Here is a 23,324-nt window from a genome sequence, read left to right as displayed (position 1 = left end):
GGCAAGTAAAGTCAAATTCAGTTTCCTGTAGTGTGCTTTAGATACTCTACTGCCAAAGGTAAGGGCAGAAAATTTTACATGGCTTGTTATCTCATCCTCGAGTTGGCAGAGGTGACATTTGCAGGTGCATTTTAACAAATTTATGCATTGTTGTTGCTGTAGCTTGAAATGCAACTGAATCAGTTCCTTATTAAAGTTACGACCTTGTTATTGTTATGATTCCTGTTGATGGGGCGTTTGAGGTAGTAGGCCAAGGCCTTGATTCTGTGTGGAATGAACACTCCTTGTTTGGAGGAAGAACAAAAGAACAGAAGATAGAACAAAAACGTTTTATTGCATTTATACAAGGGATCTTATAAAGAGCACTGAGAGGCGCACTCGCACAAGAGAGATAGAGAGAGCTCAGAAAAGCACACGCACCACATAAGTCCTCATACCATGACACAGCAGCACACAGACCTGCTCATCACAGTTGCCTAAAGAGACCTCGAGAGTTGTGTAAATGCTACTGTTTGCAATGGCCAAGCCACCGTGATGTCGGTGCGCTATGCAATTCGATCAGTTGACATCGCCTCGAATGGCTCTTCCAATACTCCTGCTTCCTCATGCGTTCAGGAACAAATTTACACCCAAACCTCAACACCGAGCACAGTAAACCTTCCTGAAGTCTGCCAGGTTTATCTTTGGGAAGCAGATATTTTAAAACTTTGTCTGCGCATGCAGAAAGCTTTGTTAAAATGTTGACCACATGAACAGAAAGGTAAAACCAAGAAATATAACTTCCAGCGCAACCAACATGTTCTAAACTTGGGCAATCAGTTTTGCCCCAAAAGCAAGCTATCTCTAAACAGACCATTTCTGCGCCTTGTTAATATGAACGTGGAAATGAATATTTCCTTTTGGCTGTATCTTTTTGGAACACATTTACTTCCACTACATATGTGTACCTTATTGGACCAGTTATTTTCAGAGTCATTGACAATGCTCCCGCTAATTTCGCTAATCCCTTCAGCGCGCACAATCATAACTGTCTTCCTTTTTCCCATGAGCCACTTTGCTATATCTTGCCATTGCTTTTCAATGTACCTTGATCACAGGTGTGTTCGCATATGCTTGTGTGTTACCATTTCCTGTTGCTGCTTGTACTGCTTTCGTGTCAACTTTATTCATATTTGTGACATGGAAGGGTACTTATTTTCACATTCTGAATTCTGCGAACTTCTCATAACGGTGCTATCTGCTTCGAATGCTCTAGAACTTACGCCCACTTTTACTGCGGTGACTTCACCATGAATGGGTACTGAATAAGCGATCATACCACAGCTCCCTTTGCTGACCTCTCATGAATGCAGCAACTGCCATCTACTTGATTCGAGTTACATTGATGTTGCTGCTTAACTTGGAGCATGCGTGTACGTATGCGCAGGGTTCTGCATCAGGGGGAGCAACGTTTCGCTGCAAACTCCCCCCCCCCCCTCCCCCCCCCTCTTATTTTCCTGCAAAGTCCCTATGGCCATAACGCAGTGCAAAGATGAGCATTTGTTACCCAACATTTATTTGGACGTGATGTAATTGAACCATAAAAAGAATAGCGTGCACTTAAAGTTAAAACAAGCTTCATCATAGACACAGAATTGAAAAGTACACAACGACGCACTCTCACAATGGTTCCTCGAGTCCTCCATTGGATTTCTACAGGTAAAGATGACAAGTGAGCATTTCTTATAGTGCAACATCGTGGGTCCTCGGCCACCAGTATCATAAAAAAAAAACAAATCCTGTATGGAATAACTGACACTCCGGCAGTGTAAAGGTACGGGACAGACTTGGCGCCTTCCTGCCCCCACTGTGCATGCACCTATAAGCATGCGGCATCTAGCATGGATAAATCTGTCCTTTTTCTCAGGTATGTTTATCTGCGGCTGCGTCTCAGTACCTATAGTGCCTACCTCCACTGTGCTTGGTACAGCCATCTGGCTGACATCACATGTTTTAGGGCTTGCGTCCCATTCCTCTATGTTTGTAGGGCCTTCATCATGTATGCCAGCCAGGTGGAACTCATGGTGGTTCGAATCAATTGTAGGGGTGGAAGTACTGCTTCATTTGCTCCATTCTTCTACAACCTTCTTTTACTGCTCCATCCTGCTACAGAACGCAATGTTGCTCCAAAACTGCTCTAATCCGGCTGCCTTGCCTTCAAGTCTAGCAGAACAGTTTTCCTTCACATTGGGCCATTAGTGATATTGCCTACAAAAAATGCGATCCACTGCAATGAGATTAGGAAACTGAGAAATGCAGCAAGGCAGTGGTAATTTATGAGCTCAGTATACGCACTATAGGTGCTGTCATCAAAATGATGGCAGCACACCAGTGTCAGAAATACCACGCATATTACGCAGGTCCAATTACATATAAAATTTTTGCCAGCTGGAAAATCGTGGAACAGAATAAAGATTTGTTCACAAGTATATTTAAAACGAGCCACAGGCTATTGGTGGGAATTGTGAAAATATACTTGATGCACATGACAAACAAATCACCTTTTGAATCACTAGTAGGTAGAGAAGCGAAACCAGTGGGTGAAACAGATACCGCGAACTACCATGAGCTGTTAAGAAATTTGCCCGGCTACAAAGCATGACATGCATTATTTTAATGGTTCTGCTGTGAAAGCAAGTAGATATTTCACCTTGCATCCTCTTTTTCACTAACAAGCATGTCAAGCCTACAAACGCTATACGTGAAGTGTTATGCGGGTGATGCCTTGAAAATGCTTATCACTAGAGTGTTGGAAAGCCGTACAAAGCCTGTCTCCAATGTGTTGAAATTGAAGTAGCCCCATCGCTGCTCAAACGAAAAAAAAAGGCAAACTCCAAACTAGTGGCAGTTCTTGAGCGCGTCAAAGTGGGAGGCCCCACATTCGAATCTGTCAAGTCAAAAAAATTAAAAGTATAAAAGCAAGCACTCTGTTCATGGCAGTCTGTTCCAAATTTTGCTAATTTCATCTGATATACATTTTTTGGCTGTTTGTGCTGTGCCATCAGAGATGTGTGCATAGTCAACAAAGCATTGAACATTGAATAAAAAGGAATAGCATTGGATTTGTTTGTATGTCCGGAAAAGAAAATTGCAGTTAAAGGTATCTGACAAAACATGTTCCAAAACTCTCTTTTTATTGCTCTAAACTCCAAAATTGCTTTATTACTGCTCCCTGAGCTGTTCCAAAATGCTGAAGCCTGCTTCCACTCCTGCTATTGTGTTTTTGCTCTTGTTACTCCTTTTTGCAGCACTCCTACAAAATTTTGCTTTAATCATGTTATTAATTGGTGACTTCCTGGACTCCTGTGTTTCTGCCTTTCTTTTCAGTATAAAACCCCACCATATTTTCATTTTGCTCATATATAAAAGATCCTCGATGTCCTTTCTACTTATGTAATTCTCAAATTCCTTTGCTTTTTCTGCTCATTGGACACTTGTTTTTCTCAGCTTTTTTTATGTTGGACGTGTTCTAGCTCATCTCTTTCACCTGTTCCGAGTTTAAGATGCCCTTGCTCCTTCTTCATGTGTCTTTTTCATTTTTTAATTTAGACTATCCTGAATGAGACCCTGCAATTTGAAACCTCGTCATCTACACTGCAATTCGATAGTGCCAGAATTAGACGTAGCTCCCTCCAATTGATTACCATGGGGACTGTAAACTTTTCTCAAACCAGCTATAAGTCATTGAGCTTCTTCAGCTGGTTCAAGTTCATAGTCACCCTTGCAGACTCGTGTTCCCTGCCGCTTTAAAGGGACTCCTAATAAGCGCACACTTTCGGCAAGCACTGACCTATCTGCCTGTGATGTGTACTCGTTATGGGCACTCCCTTGTAGAAAGCATCTCTCCGAACTGTTTGTCTAACTCCTCCTACATGATGCGATGGAACATTGTTTTGGTTTCAAGTGCTCCTTCCGCATAGAGCCTATACACTGATCTTGAAGCCTCGGGAATCACAGTTGCTCGAATCGTACCACTGTGTACTCTTTATTTTGCTGCCTCATTTCCAAATTTTTGCTGACATGCTAACAGGAGGTTGATTCTGATAATCCTGACCACAGGACTATTTGTAGTACTCCTCTTATGCACTTGCCATATGTGTGACATCAAGAGACAATGAAAATAAAACTGTTTTAGTACATTCCTTTGAAAACCAGAAAATATAAAAAAACGTTCTGCATGCATAAAATCACATTTTTTTTAGACAGTGACAACCGAATTCAACCGAATTTGTTTTACCTATTTAAGGCGGCCAGCCCTCCTTGGAAGCCAATAGCTTTGGTAAAACAATATATAACTGAACAAGTCATTGTTTTATCTAGAGAAGTGATGTCGCCTCTCTCTGCCCATCTCATGCAGCCAAAAAAGTGAAAGTGGAAAATACTGATACACTGTGGTAGTGCAAAATAAGTTGGATAAAGAGGGGTCCTTTCCCATAGATTAGTAAATCTTGAGCACTCATCCATTGCATGGGCATCGGCAGGATTTTCTCGTGTGTGTGAGGGGTGGGGGGCAATCCCGTTGCATTGCAGTAGGGGGGGGCAGTGATTTGTCAACCCCCCCCCCCCCCACACACACACACTTTTTTGCCATTGAGGTTAAAATAAACATTCCAGACAGTTTCCTGTCACCGATGTTAGTGGCAAAAAAGGAAGTGCGAATGAAGGAGACAGCTTGGAAAAGGAAGGGGGGGGGGGGGCAAGTTTTCTTCTCCACTCCCCTGCCGATGTTCATGCAAACAAGCAGAAAGGCTTTGACCAGTAGCATTCATTAGAGGTTGGGGCTGACAAAAGAGAGAAAATGAGCCTTAGGTTGCGCTGCTTGCATTTGAGAGGCTATGGCAATGTATGTTAGTGCATTTTCATGAGTATTCTCTTACATGGATATTAGGGAAATATAATTTAAAGCCCAATAAAAATGCCTAATTACCTGCTTGAATTGTTTGAAAAGGAGCTAAAGGCTATTTGCTTGTTGCTATAAGCATGTTGTTAAATAAGGAATAAGCTATGGCACAGCCTCATAGTAGTACCTACACACAGGCACCGCACCGCGTTGCTTATGTGATATTTTGTGTCAAATGAACCAGCCTCAAAATCTATTGTGCATGCCCAATGTTCACTGTGTTAATGCCTGGCAGAGATGCAGTATTTATCTCATGGCTTGATAGCTGACCCATCAGTTAGTATTTGCTTTTAGTTAGAAAATGAGTAGCAAGTGGACTAATGACCACATTAATGACGTTGCAAGCAATACAGCCTTCAGCCGTTCACGTTATCTTATTTTCCATTGCTGTAAATTTGATAATGAGAACAATGTAAAAAATGAATATAATACACAGTTGTTAAGTGTCATAAAATTCAAAGGCTCATTTAGAAATTCTAAAGTGTGCTGGCCCATAAAAACACAATGACTAGTACTTCAAGAATTGTGCATATGATCTTACTTTGCATTTCTTCTATGGTATTTATTTGTGTATGTGGTGATAAAACGACAGAATTTAGAGAACAAAAACAGGCTAACTTTTCGCATTCAGTACAACTTGCAGGCTGGGTAGAGCATACAGTAAGGGAATTGCACACTAGGAATACACACAAAATTGCGATAACTTGCAGGGGAAATAAAAGTATGAACTGTAAGGAAGGTACATAATAGCTCAGTGTGAAAGGGAGTTGCCTGTTTGCGCAAAAATATGCTTTTATTCGTCACTTATTTGTTAGTCATTAGTCTATTGGCTCTTGTTTATTGCACATTAAGGGGATTTCTGTTTTGCATGCAGGGGACAGTGTGCTTAGTCATTTATTGTAATGATTAAGCTTTGTTCCCTTTCATATTGAGCGACCCTGTACATCATTTTGCAATACTAACAAGAATAGGTTGCCATGGAGCAACAAATAAAAAGCCATTCTTGAGAATTGATAAAAGCTTCCGTGACTGGCCTTCCTTACAAGCCATATGCGTTGCTACCCGAGATTCATTGTTTTGCAAGAAACATCATATATATGATGTGTCACCTGAGTAAAGAGTTGCACTCGGGCATCAGCAGCACACCACACTCAATCATGCTGAGCCTAAGGAACAAGGGAGGAGATGAGACATCCTACGGAACACTCACTATGATATGTAGCTCACACATGGCCTATAAATCAATGTCCAAGCGAGTGAGCCTTACAAAAATATGAAAAAACTGAATTACCAGAGGACTTCACACACTATGACCAGACCAACTTAGAGACTGGTATTGCACGACAAATTTAGCCTGAGGAGCTTCAGCCAGAAGTCCTAATTTGTAGCGATATATAGTCAGTTCTGACATTGTCAGTCAGTCTTGTGGAAACTACATTCTTGTGGCTAGCTCACATTCTTTCAAATATTATTTCCCACCTCAAACACTGTATTAAGTGATTCCGAATTGGGGTTCTCACGCAATCAAATCAGTAAGGTTAACCAGCCTACTACTACACTTAAAATGCATAATTTGTATTCCTATGAGGTTAAAAAATAATTTCTTATGCTCTTTCATAACAATAAACAATGTTGATAAATTTGTCCCAACAAAAACACTGGAAAAGGCACTGTAGAGTTCAAACAGCAGCAGCAAAAAATGTGCAGTAAAACAACGCAAAAGAATCTACATCATATCCTGAGTATAATTATATACAGCACATACCTCTATATGTTATTTACTGTTTCCATAGTGAGGCCAAATTTAACACAAACGTACCAATAATTACCTTTTTGGTGCCACTTTGTGTTAGTTCTGAAAGGAGCGTACCTTTGAGTGGAGATCGTTTCATACTTCAGCCCGATTACTTGAGGTGCCATTGTGCATAGTCATTATTCAAAATGCCTTCATTCTAAGGTCAACAATAGAGGCCTTTTTCCTCCAGTGATCACAGTCAAGTTGAAAGCGATGATGGCTTTGAGATGCTGTGGTCCATGTCTGACCCTTTTCCCACAGCTACTTGTAGCACAGCAGGCCCCTTTATGTTTTAGCAAAACGCCTTTTATGGGCTTCTACCAAATCTGCCTTAGTTGGTCTGTCCTGCACACTTTTTGAGTACGCAGGTCCCACTCTTGGTTCAGTGTGTTCCAATGCTTCTTTGAAGCTAGGATGCAGGCAACACAGCTCCATGACCTTTGTGTGCAGATCCTGTGCATACCCTGCAATTGACAGATGTTAATCTTTTAGTGACTGACTTTCACTTTTGTTTCCACAGTTTCTGCCAACTGGGGCCTGTCTCTGCCACATGAAGCTGAACAGAACAGAAGACTCCTTTCCGGGTCTGAAGCTACAAATGCAGTCTTGCTTTGTAATGAGTATCAAGGTAAAAGGGTTTTGTTCAACAAATGCTCAACTTTGCTACGTATGAAAGCAATGATAGTGAAAGCTCATTAATTGGAACCTCAGTAATTCAGATTTTCGGATAATTTGAACTACTACTTGGTCCGGCCAAGCGCCGAGGACACCGGGTGTTCCAGGCAGGCACTCCGAGCCCATGCAATCGGGAGCGTCCGCATAGACCTTATTAGTGTCCGGTGACTGTTAGTAAACAGAAGAATGGGCTAAGCAGTGCTAGAGTACAACCCCAAAAACGACCGAATGATTTCACTTCGGATCCAAGGTCACCCTTTCAACATAACAGTTATGCAAGTCTATGCACCAACCACTACGGCTGAAGCTGACGTTGAGAGATTTTATGCTGACCTGCCATGCCTTTTAGACTACACTCCATCATCAGACGTCCTTTTTCTCATAGGAGACTGAGTACATCATGAGGAAGGCCGGTCTGTACGAGTCTTCAGCTAGAGTGAAGATTGCTGGAAAACGTATCAACAACCTTAGATATGCGGATGATACCACTTTAATGGCAGAAAGTGAAGTGGAAATCAAGAGACTTCTGATGTGCGTACAAGAAGAGAGTGAGAAGTTTGGGCTTAAACTGAACATTAAATAGACAAAGATCATGGCGTCTTGCCCTATCAAGTCCTGGAGCATCAAGGGACAAGAAGTGGAAGCTGTGACAGATTTTCTCTTACCCCGGAAGGAGACTGCAGCCATGAAATTAGGAGATGTCTGCTTCTGGGAAAGAGAGCCATGGCTAGCCTTGGCCGCCTAGCAAAGAGCAGAGACATTAGACTGCCAACCAAGATCCATATAACTCATGCTATGATCTTTCCAGTTATGATGTATGAATGAGAGAGTTAGAGTGTGAAGAAGGCTGACCGCCGAAGAATTGACGCGTTTGAATTGTGGTGCTGGCAGAGACTCTTGAAAGTTCCTTGGACCGCGAGAAGATCAAATCAGTCGATATCATCATCATCATCATCATCATCATCAGCCTGATTATACCCACTGCAGGGCGAAGGCCTCTCCCATATTTCTCCACTTAACCCGGTTCTGTGCTAGCTGCATCCACTTGACCCCTGAGAACTTCTTAATCCCCTCCGCCCACCTAACTTTCTGCCGCCCCCTGCTACGCTTTCCTTCCCTTGGAATCCAGTTTGTTACCCTCAGCGACCATCGGTTATCCTCTCTTCGCACTACATGTCCTGCCCATGTCCATTTCTTCTTCTTAATTTCTACTAGAATGTCGGTAACTTGAGTTATTTCTCTGACCCACTCTGCACGCTTTCTATCTCTTAATGTTACCCCTACCATTTTTCGTTCCATAGCCCTCTGGGTTGTCCTCAACTTAAGTAGAACTCTCTTGGTTAGCCTCCACGTTTCAGCCCCATAGGTGAGTACAGGCAAGATGCAACTGTTGTATACTTTCCTCTTGAGCGATACCGGTAAGCTGCTAGTCATAATCTGCGAGTGCTTGCCAAATGCGCACCATCCTAATCTTATTCTTCGTGTTATTTCCTTTTCATGGTCCGGATCTGCGGTTACTACCTGTCCTAAGTAGACATATTCGCCTACTACTTCCAGTATTTCGCTACCTAATGTAAACTGCTGTTCCTTCCCGAGGCTGTTGAACATTACCTTAGTCTTCTGCATATTGATTTTCAAGCCTACCTGTCTACTTTTTCTGTCTAGGTCATCAATCATTATTTGCAGTTCATCCCCCGAGTTGCTTAGCAAGGCAATGTCATCAGCAAATCGCAGATTACTGAGGTATTCTCCATCTACCCTTATCCCTAACTGCTCCCATTCCAAGTCTCTGAATACTTCCTCTCGTCGATATCGTCGACCATAAACCCTGACCGCTATTGGAGGGTCAAATTCTAAAGTTAAAGCTCAGCCACTTTGGTCATTTGATGAGAAAAAAGGAGTCGCTGGAGAAAGATTTAATGTTGGGAAAGGTTGAGGGTCACCGGAGAAGGGGTAGGCAGCACACGCGATGGTTAGATGGCATCCTCGAGGCGCTGCAGATGAAGTTATGTGATGTTAGGAAGATAGTGAGAGACTGGAAAGCGTGGCGTGATATGGTCCATAGGGTCATGAAGAGTCGGAAACGACTGAACTGAATTGACTGTTATTAGCTCGTATTTGTGTTCGTCTTGTCTGTTAAGCTTGTCATATTTTTATTTATTGATTTTTTTTGTCTAGTTTAATGTGTTTGTTGGCAGGAACTGCCCAAGTTGGCAGGAGCTGCCAACTTCGGTCTCTCGTTTCACATGGGACGGTTATGTCAGGATCGGCCTGCTAGAACCCTGGCATTCACGTTACCCCTATAGGCGACTAAGGCACATTCATACGGCTTGGTTAAAGCGGGGCTTTAAATGTGGGCTGAAGAAGAAGAAAAAGAGAAGAACACTAAGTCACCCGCAGCTAATGCTCTCGCTCAATATTTGGTTCAGCAGCGTTGAACCTTTGTAAGTTCCTTTCTTTTTTTTTTTTTTTGCGAAAGTCATCTATCAAAAGGCGCTTGCTGCTGTCGCGTGTACCAATGATTTTAGTGGCAGTGGATGCCGCCCGCCTCAATCACTCATAGCATGTAAAACGAACATACTGGAAACGAGGCTTGCACAACCGGTCAAGCGCTGGCACTCTGCCCGCCAAGTCGCTCCCCCCCCCCCCCCTCTCTATTTTAGATCTAATGTCAAAAGGTAAACACACCATGATGATGTATCGCTGCGCAGCATCTTGGCGCACTGCTAAGAAATGCGTTGCATTGTGGAACACAACCAAAACGAAGGGACGCGCCAACAACCGATGCCCTTTTTTTTTTTTTCAGTTCTTCGGCGAAAATCGGGGGGTGGGTGGATTCATTATGCGAGTGGGTTATTACGCGACTAAATATGGTACACTTACCATAATTCAAATGGTTTTTGTCAGTTTTTTCAAGGCCATTTGATAATTCAGACATCAGATAATTCGAGCATTCGAACTTTTTCCCCCGGTCCCGTGCAGTTCGAATTAACGAGCTTTTACTGTATTGTGTATTTTTTGCAAGATGTACTGAGAAGCTATGTTTTCTGTATATTAAAATCTTTGAACCTGCGAGCCTTGCTTCCTATGAATTTTATACCTACCATACAAACCACTCAAAAATAGATCATGCAAATCACAATAAACTTGCCAAATGTTGTTGCCGTTTTTTGTGGGCTGACAAATGTGGCACCGTATCTGGCCTTCGAACTTTTTATGTGCCACTTCGGTGCTCCAACAGCTGTTATGGCCTGGTCTCTGTCACTATTTTCGTTGAAATGGAGAGCTGCCAGAAGGGTACTAGAAAAGTAAAGAAACTAGAATTGAGACGCATCGCACACTATCACAGTGATGCAACAAATCTATTTTGCTTCAGTTATCGCACAGCTAAAAAATGACTGATAATTTTCTGCATCTGTTCATATTGTTACGTGCTTTGTACGCACGGGGGGGTTTATTTACAGGGATCAGTCCAAACAGGATTGCGGCGAAGCGTACAAACATCCCTCTGCCCTTGCTCTTCTTTTTCTTCACCGCTCTACCCGACCATTCTTCTTCTTCTTCCGTCGACGTTCTGCTAAGGCTCGTGATATTTTCCTCCTTGCAGACGGAACCCGTCGGGCGAGTTACATAGAACCTCTGGAATGAAATCGTTTGAGGCGGGCTACATGCACCACCTGAGACTGCCGTGACCGTCGACCATTCGCAGTTATGCATGCTATAACATAATTCAGATCACTGATGAGCTCTAACATAACAAACTGTCCGGTGTAGTGTGACAGCAGTTTTTGACAAAGACCATATTTACGGAGAGGTGTCCACAATCACACGTAGTCACCAGGAACATAAGAAACTTATTGGTGTTGGATGTCATATCGGTTCTTAGAACGTTCTTGTGAAGATAAAATTCAAACTCTGGCCAGCTGGCGAGCTTCTTCAGCTCTGCAGAGTGTGGTAGCAAGAAAAGGTTCGTCATGAATAATATATGAATGACAATATGTAGTCTTACCGAGCCTTCATGCCTTCATATGTGAATGCCGTAGATTTGGGGGCGAATCCATTCAACACATTATGGAAGGACTCCAGGCCGTACGTCTGGGCTCGTGGTGAAAGCTTTTGAACGTCTTTTAGAAGCAGTGGTGAATTTACCACAGCCTCCACTTGCTTGTATGCAGGGGATTCTGGAAGAAATGTTGCACATGATTTTCTTTTGTTAGGAAACTGAACAAAAGTGAACATTCAACATTCATGCCCAGCAGAGTGATGAGAGCTAGCAGTGACATTTTCTTTGAACGGTTTCGATTATATGCAGTAGATGTCTGCTCGCAGAATAGGTTTGGTACTAAGAGCCCATATAGTTGTACTTACCAGCAGAAAGTCATGCAGAGCTGGTCAGAGGCCCATGTAGGCACCTCGGATAGGGCTGTTTGTGCCCTTCATGGATGTTCCTAATGTGATTCAGCATGCTCTGCCATGCTGCCTGCAGTAGCTTGCCATCACCACCACAAGCACAGGCACACCAGTATAAATGGTTGACAATTGGTTGCCTCCATTTCTCTAAATCTGTGCAACCAGATTTTTTGGAAGCAGTCATCAGTTTTTTAGTGATGCCTGGAAAAAAAAAATTTTCCATGGTAGCTTCAGCTGTTTTTGTTGCTACAGAATGCAGTCAGTAGGAAACACTATAGGCTGGAAACCTCCAAACATGGCAAAAAATAGAACTTGAGTGTACTACAAAAATACAGGAGGGTAAATATCTGTTTGTCGCTTCTACTTCACATTTCACAGCTTTCCTACCAAAGACAGTGCTCATGTTTCTAAGTGGTAGCGGCTAGATACATCAATTCGTAAGGAGCACGGCACACTTGATTACAGTCGTGTGAAGTAGTATGTAGCTATTTTGATGACTGCAAGAGGAAGCATGCTCTTTGAGGCACAGTGCTATATAAGTGTTATGTTTCCGCTTTTTAACAAAGAAATTATTCCCCCAGTTTCCTAGACTGTTTTTTCAGTATTAGGCTGATGAGCTGAATCTTTCCTGTTTTTTATCTCGATTTGCTGTCACTGTTGAGGGCAGCCGTGCATAGCACAGTCAGCATAAATATAAACGAAACTGCCTAACTCTAGCTGCAAAAAAATGTTCTAGTTCAGTGTAGTTCAGTGTTTGATCATTATCTCAAAAAGCAAAGAAAGTTGTTAAGAAGAGGTGGGAGCAAGGAGAAAGCTGTTGCTTATCTAATGTTTTTAGTTTCCTCCTAAACTGAAAACTGCTGCAGTATACTATCTCATCATAGTAAAATTGTTTAACACGATTACTTTCTTATTCAGTCCAAAAGCAGATGCCTGTTAATACCTTGCAAACTTTACCTATTCATTTGCCTTCACATCACCGCAATCACTTCATCATCATCATGATCATCCATCCAGATTATACCCACTGCAGGGCGAAGGCCTTTCGTATATTACTCCAACTAACCCGGCCCTGTGCTAGCTGCATCCACCTGACCCCAGTGAATTTCTTAATTTCATTTGCCCACCTAACTTTCTGCCACCTCCTACTACGCTTTCCTTCCCTTGGAATCCAATTTGTTACTCTTATTTACCATTGATTATCTTTCTCTTTGCACTACATATCGTGCCCATGCCCATTCTTGATTTTCACTAGAATGTCCATTAACTCGTGTTCTTTCTCTGACCCACTCTGCACGCTTCCCGTCTCTTAACGTTACACCTGCCATTTTGCATTACATAGCTTTCTGCACTGCCTTCAGCTTAAGTAGAACCCTTTATGTTAGTCTTCATGCTTCAACCCCATAGGTGAGTACCAGTAAGATACAACTGTTAGGTACGTTCCTCGTGAGAGACATTGGTAAGCTGCTAGTCATAATTTGCCAGTATTTGCAGATTGTTCTTCGTCCTAATCTTATTCTCCTGGTTATTTCTCTTTCATGGTTCAGATCTGCAGTTACTGCCTGTCCTAAGTAGACATAATCGCCTACTACTTCCATTGTTTCGCTACCTAACGTAAACTGCTGTTCCTTCCTGAGGCTGCTGAACATTAACTTAGTGTTCTGCATATTAATTTTCAGGCCTACCTTTCCTTTTTTCCTGCTTAGGTCATCAATCATTCTTTGCAGTTCATCTCCTCAGTTACTTAGCAAGGCAATATCCCCACCGAATCGCATATTACTGCTGCATCAACCTTTATCCTTAACTGCTCCAATTCGAAGTCCCGAAATAGTTCTTCTAAGCAAGCTGTGAATAGTACTGGGAGGTTTGTGTCTCCTTGCCTAACACCTTTCCTTATGGGAATTTGATTACTTTCTTTATGCACAGCTATGATTGTTGCTCAGCCACTATAGATATCTTGCAATGTTTTCACCTACAGTTCATCTACAACCTGATTTTGCATGCCTACATGACTGTGGAGGTTTCGACCAAGTTAAATGCTTTTTTCATAATCAATGAATGCTATTTACAGGGGTTGATTACATTCCGAGCATTTTGCTATTACCTAGTTGATAGTATGTAAAGTGTCCTTTCCGAAAACCTGCTTGACCGCCTGGCTGATTGAGGTGTAAGGTTGCCCTGATTTAATTAGCAATTGCCTTAGTAAATACCTTGTTTGTAACATATAGCAAGCTGATTGTTCTATAATTTTTCAAGTCCTTTGCATCCCTTTTCTTATTTTCTCTTAGCATTCATGCACTTCATGACTAAAAAGCTGTTGGAATGCCTAAGTATATATCTAGAGTTGTCAGTAAGCCTTGTTTCAAGCTATTTCCTTTATGTGTAGCAGCACTTGCTGTTCCTGCTAACAATTACAAGGCACTAGTAATCCTTTAACTACTGAGATTAGTTGGTTAGCTTTGCAAAACTTAGTCTGCTCCACTCAACATATTAATTTGAATAAGGTGAAAATGTCTCCCTACCTTTTGCTACGTGCCAAACATCAAAGTAGTGAGTAATGGACTGGTGCTGCTGCATGTGCTTTTTAATTCCCGGGTGTCTGTCAGTTATCAATGACTGAATTTGAATTCCAATGGCCGAAAAAAATGCAAGGCTTCTGATAAGGCCTTCTTTTTCCATATGGGCACTCGCTTTCACTGCATCTGTCTGAAAACCGGAGAAAATCAACTGTCATCACTACACTACTGCCAACAAAAAAGAAGAAATAATAAAAACATTACACTAAATTGCCAAGAACTTTAAAAAGTGCAGAGCTTATTAGCACTGTCATGACTTCTGTTCACTGTTTAAAGCAATGTGTTTGTGTACTTGCCTCTCCAACTTGCACTTGTTCAGTATGTAATATTTTTCCTAAGCTGGGGCACAAAAATGAATATGTGAGGAATTTCGCACTGTAGCCGGGCGAATCGCAGCGTCCATCACCACACAGCTCCACTTCACTGTCTTCTAGAGATGCCAGCAATTTTTCCTGATGCTCATCCCAGACCTATGAAGAATGCAGAAATTGGCTTCAGTTGGACTCATCGTCTTTTTCCTCCACTTCATGGGAGTAAAACATGGCATTTCAATTCGAAATAGTAATCAAGTGCTTAAATTGCGCTTGGCTTGCTGCACTGGGTTGAGCTGATCCGTTTCACGAGAAATCAACTAATCAGTAGATAACAATAAATCAAGATGTGTGAAAAACCTTACAAAATGTTCCTCTCAGCAGAGAAGGGCATAGTTATAGTACCCGTGGAACCGAAGAGTTGGTCAAGAAATTTTTTGGGAGACATTTTATTTAAAGTTACCATGCACAATGTGCGTTTAAAAGATGTCGATTACAGGCATTTTGAATGCATATTAGATATTGGCTATTCGGCCAAGCCTAGGCACAGGCCAGGCCCGCAATGTCAAGCCCGAGTCTGGCCCGGGCCCTGCAAAACAACAGTTTTTGGGCCGAGGCTTTCAGGCTGGCCCGAGCACCTGCTGTGCTCTAATCTAGAGAAGAGCCTGCAGTCTGCACGTTCACTTCATACAGCTTACCCTCACAGCCAGTTACAGTTATCGACAGCAGTTTCACTCCTTCGGCCTTTTGAAAACTTTGGCCATCGCCTTTGCAGCTTTATTTCTTATAAATATGGCACACCGCAGTGGCTACCAGCGAAGAAGCTTTTGCATTAAAATATTATCTTATGGGTGAATCTAGAGTAGTACACATTATGTCTGATGGCCTAATACGGAGAGTGCATTATCATATAATAAAGATGTAGGGAATTAGTCTTTGCGCTAACTTTAAATTCCACTGAATGCGATGAAGTTAAGCAGTTGGCAGCGTGCAACTTTGAAATTGGTTGGAATAATATTCATGTCCAAAAGTAGCCATGCTTTCCGCAATCATTTGATAATATCTGAAAGCAGGCTCACTGTAGGATTTATGGCTTGTGAGTTTTCTTTGTGTTGTGCATTGTAAACTAGGGTTGCTTATTGTGAAAAAGGACAGGTTGCACACTTACCATGTTGACTGCAGGGAAGAGGTATGCCTTCTGGTAATTAAAGAATGTCTGTTCACTGATTTATTTGACTTTCATTAGCTGCATCATCCTGAGGAATTTTGCAGGACTTGAGCCAGAAAAAAGTAATGCAGTGGCAAGGTCAATGTTTCCTTTTGGCTTCCTTGCAACAAGTGGCTGACTGGACCAAGAGTGTGGTGTGTGTCCGTAGGGGCATTCTGTCTTTGCACTAATGCAAGTACCCAGGTAGAACAGTGTTACATTGCAGGTACGGTGGAAGCAGGTCAGGCAGACTTTCAGCAACACCATGAGACAAGCATGGGCGACTATATAGTAGCTGCTGTTTTCAGCATCTCCATTGCTTTCGCTGTCCCTGTAAAATAAGATGGTTTTTGTAAATTCTGTAGCTTTATAGAGGGGTACACTGTTCAACTGTTCCTTTATGCTACTGGGTAATATATGATTTGTACTGTTAACAATGACGGCTTTCCCACAAAGATCTTATAGCACTCTACGTAACTATCATTATTATGTAAGCTTATTGACACTAGCTTTTTCTCTTATAGTGTGAATGCATGTGCTTGTGTCGATCAGTTGTTTTACACCTTTCAAAAGTGAAACAGCAGGTTGTATTTTCAGCCAGAAATTTCAAAGCACAACTTGGTGATGTATGTTCATCTTCATGCGGTCCATTGTACTTACTCATCTTCCAATGTGTCGTCTAACGTCCACGTAAAATCATTTGGTTCATACATGTCAGAGTCACCACTTTGGACGTGTACTGGTGAAACGTCGGGTGACATCATTGGGCTGGACTGCGGTTCATCCAGGCGAGGACGTTTCACTGGTGTTGAGGTAGTGAACTTTTGAACAAAAGTAGTTTGAACTGCTTGGTCTTTTTTTTCCTTGAGTTCAGTGTTCACCTGAACCACTAAAATCAAGAAAAACGAAGTACTCCATTAGACACTTTGTAATATCACTGCAGCAAATGCCACATCAGTTAGTGTGGTAGTTCATGTCTGATAAAAAAAGAGTGGATAGGCATTCAACGTTAATGAAATCTTTAATTTTCAGACCTGAAAATTAATTTTCTGCCTAAGCACCTGCAGGAACTGAATGCAAACTTGTGCAAACATGCAAATGTGATTTACTTTTGTTAGCATGATGTCTTTTCATTTACCCTTCTGATTCTTTCCTTTCCATTGAGCATCATCAAATACAGTCTTTGTTGTCAAAAATATACAGCCCTAGGGATTTGCCCCATTGCTCTTGAAAAAACGTACAGGGTGAGGGAGAAGGGTGAGAATATCTTATCGCATCCCCTGCGAGATTGCAAACTCTAAAGATGTGCAAAGAACCTCCTTAATGGACTTGGAACTCCTTAATATATGTATTTTTTACAAACTGTACAAGTGCGGACATAAGTAAACGGAGCACGCTTTTCCGTTCAAATTAAAAATCGCTCCTGCACTGGAGATAAGAAAACAATATTTGCCCAAGTAAAAGTGCGTGGGCGTTTATTACCAGTTCGCTCATACCACGGCTGCCAGTTTCAATTATGCAACGCGCGAAAATTTTTAAAAAGAAATAGCGTGCTCTTTTATTTTTGTCTGCACGGGTACATCCCATTTCATAATGTGGTGCATTGCTTGGGGGAAGTTATTTTTTTTTCTTAATAATGCGAAAGCACTACTTCGCTATGGTCACAGATTTCTGTGCGCAGACCGCGTCAGCGAAATCGGGTCCGCAGCAGTTGTGAGTAATTGAGAAGTGGTAGAGGTTAATGAGTGGTGTCAATCGATAGACTGTGACATAATGCTGTGTCCAAAAAAATAATTAGACCAATAAGTCAATTAGGTAATTAGAGGCAAGAAATGTAAAAGTAAAGGCAAAATGGTCTCATTACCCAATGACTTGGTGCCACACTTGAATGTATAAAATACTAAAACAGTTAATTAAATCAGCCAATTAGGGTGGCATCAAGGATATGACGTCGTGCAACCGGAAGTAGAGCCGGAAACGGGCATAGGAAGGGATTGGCACGCAATTTGAAAGTACCAAAGACAGATAAGTAAACAAGAAGTGAATTACGCAACTAGAAGCAACCAACAGCAGCATCCTTGCTTTCACATTGCTCCAATGCAGATTCTGCAGTGTTCTTCAATTTTTTATTTTATACTGTTGGCCTGAGGCTGTTATAGGGTGGTTACAAAACAATTGCAGAATAGCGGTACTGCTAGGGTTAAAGCAGGTAATGCAACGTGAATATGCTAGAATTGGCACAACTACAGAGCAAAAAAAAAGAGAAATTTTTCAGGATGTTATCTTCATACAGCCACAAAATAAAATATATACATTACAATTGGGAACAAATGCACATTTTGAAAGTAAACACACCATCATTGAATTGTTAGTTACATATTTCGAGCCACCGAAAAAAGATAATTCAGTCTGGATTCAAATTTAATTATAGTATTTGCTGTTAGTATTTTATGGGGCAGTGAGTTTCACTCCTCTATTGTTCTCGGAAAAAACAAGTACTTATATGTATCTATTCATGCTGACATGGGTTGGATTTGGTCTTGGTGGCTGCTTCTGACTGTTCCGAGACATGTGTTGCTTTATGTACTGTTGTGTGTCCAAGTTGAATGAGTTGTGGCAAATGAGATAGAGAAATTTTAATCTAGCTATCTTTCTGTGTTGTGAGAGTGGTGATAGGTTAATTTTCTCAAGCATTTTAGTTACTGTGTCAGTTGAACGATATTCGGATAAGAGATGATCCTCGCTGCTTTTTTTCTTTTTTTCAATTCTCTCTATCTGCTTCTTTTTGAATGGGTCCTACACGACGCTTGCATACTCTAATGTCGGGCGGACAAATGTCAAATATGCGGCTAATTTATTTTTTCATCTTTTTCATGTGAACAGCATATGTTATTTATGTGTGCTTTCCAGCTGAGGTCATTGTATATGGTTGCACCTAAGTACTTAATGCGATTAACACAGCTTATGGGCTTACCACCTATCTCATAATCGAGAGTGCAGACATTTCATAGCAAATATATTTGCTTACTTTATAAACAGCTGCTGATAAACAATCACTGCTGTGCACTGGTAAAGCATTTCTCTCTGTGCCAGCAAAACAGGGCAAAAATTTACCAACCTACTTTGAATCTCATTTGCTCCTATAGTAATACAGGGTTATCACCAGTGTATTTCTGTCTGTGCATAAAAGCTAACGAAATAAAATAACAGTATAACTTTTGGGAAGTAATCATAACTTTATCTTTACTGCAATCATTATGTGGTGATGAAATTTATACTTTTTCAGGAATTGAATTGCTTAATAATGTATTAATTTTTTCAAAAGTATTCATGTCGTGGATGCTTGCACATGTCTACATATATATTAAATTACCCTTCTTTGTATTTACCACGTTGTGTCTTTATTCCCTCTTTTTTAATTTTTGATTAGATTTGTTATGGTTACTGATGCATACCTAGCGTTCCAAGGTATTGTGGAGGTGTTCTCGATATGGTATCAGCTGTTCTCTTAATTGCACTGCCACATAGAAAAGCAGAATAAATAGCATTCTTAGAAACAATGCCAAGAGTGTACTTTATAAAACTACCAAGTAATAGTTGGAGAATGTCTATGAAGCCATGAGACTCCCCTTAATTTAACAACTTGTCCAAGGAATAGTAATTTTAAAACACTCATTGGAAAGTTGTTACAATATTAAAACAGTTAAAGACATTGAGACATACCACTATTTTTTTTTTCTCTTCTTAGAGCAACATTTTTTCTTTTTTTCTTCCACTCTATATGCATAGTGTGTCATTGCATATTCTAGTGTATAAGATTTAGTGCACCCATACATAACCTTTTTATGTCCCTTTTGTTTCATTCCCTAATGTGTATACTGCATACTTGGGTTGTCGCTGCTGCCCATTGAAACCCTACAAGCCCACTTGTGGCTTTGGTGTTCCTGCACTAGTTTGTAAACATAACGAGATTAAAGTTTATCATTATTATTTTCTGCTAGGCTAAGCTCTTTGGTCATCTCATGAGAAGAGAGGAGTCGCTGGAGAAAGATTTGATGTTGGGAAAGGTTGAGGGTCGCCGGAGAAGGGGTAGGCAGCGAACGCGGTGGTTAGATGGCATCCTCGAGGCACTGCAGATGAAGTTATGTGATGTTAGGAAGATAGTGAGAGACCGGAAAGCGTGGCGTGACATGGTCCATAGGGTAACGAAGAGTCGGACACGACTGAACAAGTGAACTGAACTGAACTGCTAGGCAGCATAGGGGAAGCATTGGTACTGAATGCAGTACAGGAAGTTGTCTGTTTGATATTTGTTACAGTATAAACAAAGAGGCAAGAATTTCACTTTTGCTATAGAAGCCAGAATGCTCCTGGCAGCACTAAATAATACATGTCTGGACTTACCTGCGTTCCGGACGGGCAAACGAACCTGCACAGCTACGTTGTGCAAATTGGTGCAGCGGGGCCTTTGTGGAGCATCAGTCTCTACTGCCAAGCTTTTGGCACCAGTTGATGAGCCCTGTCATAATTGAATAGCAATTAGGTTCTTTAGCTACATTCATTGCATGCACAATTTTGTGATGCAGGATGAATGACTTGAGGAATGCATATAAATAAATGATGGGGCCTCATAGCTTACCTCTTCATGTTCTTCATAAATTATGCTGTCTTCGTCATCAATTGTGGCAATGTTAGCCTGGAAACCACAGTTCATCATCATCATCATCATCATCAGCCTGATTATACCCACTGCAGGGCGAAGGCCTCTCCCATATTTCTCCATCTAACCCGGTTCTGTGCTAGCTGCATCCACTTGACCCCTGCGAACTTCTTAATCTCATCCGCCCACCTAACTTTCTGCTGCCCCCTGCTACGCTTTCCTTCCCTTGGAATCCAGTTTGTTACCCTCAGCGACCATCGGTTATCCTCTCTTCGCCCTACATGTCCTGCCCATGTCCATTTCTTCTTCTTAATTTCCACTAGAATGTCGGTAACTTGAGTTATTTCTCTGACCCACTCTGCACGCTTTCTATCTCTTAATGTTACCCCTACCATTTTTCGTTCCATAGCCCTCTGGGTTGTCCTCAACTTAAGTAGAACTCTCTTGGTTAGCCTCCACGTTTCAGCCCCATAGGTGAGTACAGGCAAGATGCAACTGTTGTATACTTTCCTCTTGAGCGATACCGGTAAGCTGCTAGTCATAATCTGCGAGTGCTTGCCAAATGCGCACCATCCCAATCTTATTCTTCTTGTTATTTCCTTTTCATGGTCCGGATCTGCGGTTACTACCTGTCCTAGGTAGACATATTCGCCTACTACTTCCAGTATTTCGCTACCTAATGTAAACTGCTGTTCCTTCCCGAGGCTGTTGAACATTACCTTAGTCTTCTGCATATTGATTTTCAAGCCTACCTTTCTACTTTTTCTGTCTAGGTCATCAATCATTATTTGCAGTTCATCCCCCGAGTTGCTTAGCAAGGCAATGTCATCAGCAAATCGCAGATTACTGAGGTATTCTCCATCTACCCTTATCCCTAACTGCTCCCATTCCAAGTCTCTGAATACTTCCTCTAAACAAGCTGTGAATAGTACTGGGGAGATTGTGTCTCCTTGCCTAACACCTTTCTTTATGGGAATTTTGTTACTTTCTTTATGCAGAACTATGGTTGCTGTGCAGCCACTATATATATCTTCCAGCACTTTCACGTACGGCTCGTCTACCCCCTGATTTCGCAATGCCTGCATCACCGCCGAGGTTTCAACTGAGTCAAATGCTTTTTCGTAATCAATGAATGCTATGTATAAGGGCTGGTTATATTCCGAGCATTTTTCTATCACCTGGTTGATGGTATGGATATGATCGATAGTAGAGTACCGTTTCCGAAACCCTGCTTGATCCTTTGATTGATTGCAGTCTAAGGTTGTTCTGATTCTATTAGCGATTACCTTAGTAAATACCTTATACGTAACAGACAGTAAGCTGATTGGTCTGTAATTTTTAAGGTCCTTAGAGTCCCCTTTCTTGTGAATGAGGATAATGTTTGCATTCTTCCATGGTTCCGGTACCGTCGATGACACCAGGCACTGCGTATACAGGGTGGCCAGTTTTTCTAGCACGATATCCCCCCCGTCCTTCAGCAAATCTGTAGTTATCTGATCCTCTCCAGCTGATTTCCCCCTTTTCATAGTTTCTAATGCTTTCTTGACCTCGTCTTTCGTCACTGGTGGAACGTCTGACTGTATTTCCCTACCGCCAATCTCATTACGGTCCTGACTACTTTGGCTGCTGTAGAGATCTGTATAGAACTCCTCGGCTACTTTGACTATCTTGTCCATATTAGTGATGACGTTGCCCGCCTTGTCCCTTATCGCATAGATCTGGTTTTTGCCTATGCCCAATTTCTTCTTTACCGCTTTAAGGCTTCCCCCGTTCTTTACAGCATGCTCAATTTTCTCCATGTTATACTTCCTTATATCGGCCACCTTGCGCTTATTGTTTAGCTTTGATATCTCGGCCAATTCGATCTGGTCTGTTGGATTGGAAGCTTTCATACTCTGGCGTTTCTTAATCAAATCTTTCGTCTCCTTAGACAGCTTACCGGTATCCTCTCTAACTATCCTACCGCCTACTTCTACCGCGCACTCAGTAATGATATCTCTGAAATTATTGTTCCTTGCCTCTAGGGTAATGTCGCCATCCTCAGTTAGAGCTGAATACCTATTCTGTAGCGAGATCCTGAACTCTTCTGCCCTCCCCCTCACCGCTAATTCGTTGATGGGTTTCTTTCTTACTAATCTGTTGCGTTCCTTCTTCAGATTTAGGCTAATTCGGGACCTCACCATCCTGTGGTCACTGCATCGCACTTTCCCGATTACCTCTACATCCTGCACAATGGCGGGGGTTGAACACATTATGAAGTCGATTTCATTTTTAGTCTCTCCGTTAGGACTTTTCCATGTCCATTTCCGGTTCTTCCGTTTGCTGAAGAAGGTATTCATGATTCGTAAGTTACTGCGCTCTGCAAACTCAACTAGTAACTCCCCCCTGCTATTTCTAGAACCAACGCCATAGTCACCTACTGCCTTGTCTCCTGCCTGTTTTTTCCCTACCTTGGCATTGAAGTCGCCCATTAGTACAGTATACTGCGTCTTTACTTTTCGCATTGCCGATTCTACATCTTCATAGAAGCTTTCAACTGCCTGGTCATCATAGCTACTTGTAGGTGCATAGGCCTGTACAACCTTCAGTTTATACCGCTTATTAAGCCTAATTACGATGCCTGCAACCCTCTCATTAATACTATAGAATTCATCTATATTACCCGCTATATACTTATTGACAAGGAAACCTACTCCTAGTTGTCGCCTCTCTGGTAAACCTCGATAACACATTACATGCCCATCCTTCAGT

General features: G+C 41.8%; 1 pseudogene across 1 annotated transcript; it reads right to left on the bottom strand.

Moving 5' to 3' along the window:
• Nucleotides 1-11,414: 11,414 nt before the first annotated feature.
• LOC146187863 (uncharacterized) lies at nucleotides 11,415-15,961 on the bottom strand (annotated as a pseudogene). The gene is made up of 4 exons (XR_014707449.1): nucleotides 15,875-15,961; nucleotides 14,342-14,525; nucleotides 11,778-12,020; nucleotides 11,415-11,590 (listed from the first exon to the last, which is right to left on the bottom strand). The product of XR_014707449.1 is annotated as an uncharacterized LOC146187863 (transcript).
• Nucleotides 15,962-23,324: the final 7,363 nt, after the last annotated feature.

Source organism: Amblyomma maculatum, chromosome 5 (genome assembly GCF_055883805.1).
Source record: "Amblyomma maculatum isolate TAMU_Amacu chromosome 5, ASM5588380v1, whole genome shotgun sequence".
NCBI classification, from domain to species: domain Eukaryota; kingdom Metazoa; phylum Arthropoda; class Arachnida; order Ixodida; family Ixodidae; genus Amblyomma; species Amblyomma maculatum.
Note: the sequence above shows the minus strand (reverse complement) of the source record. Positions and strands in the feature narration are given on the sequence as shown.